Here is a 309-nt window from a genome sequence, read left to right as displayed (position 1 = left end):
CTCCTTTTGCCATGTCAGCCCCTAACGACTAGCTTCCCTTAACTCACACTTTGCAAAGAATATGGGATCATAATATTAATATTCAGTGTGTGTGATAATGTCGAAAAATTGCTACTCTACTATCTAATAACTGAAGCGTAAACCAATAAAAGATTTACAGGTGATATTTACATGTTATCGTATGCCAAAAATTCCACTTGGCTGGAAATTTTTTCTTAAGAAATACACTTATTAAAATATTTATAAAATCATACATTGTATGCAGCAGGAAAAAAGTTTAAAAAGAAAATATTCTTCAATACGAGCATT

This window comes from Pteropus vampyrus, unplaced genomic scaffold (genome assembly GCF_000151845.1).
Source record: "Pteropus vampyrus isolate Shadow unplaced genomic scaffold, Pvam_2.0 Scaffold703, whole genome shotgun sequence".
Lineage (NCBI taxonomy): Eukaryota > Metazoa > Chordata > Mammalia > Chiroptera > Pteropodidae > Pteropus > Pteropus vampyrus.
The sequence above is the reverse complement of the archived record's forward strand: the minus strand, read 5'-3'. Positions refer to the sequence as shown.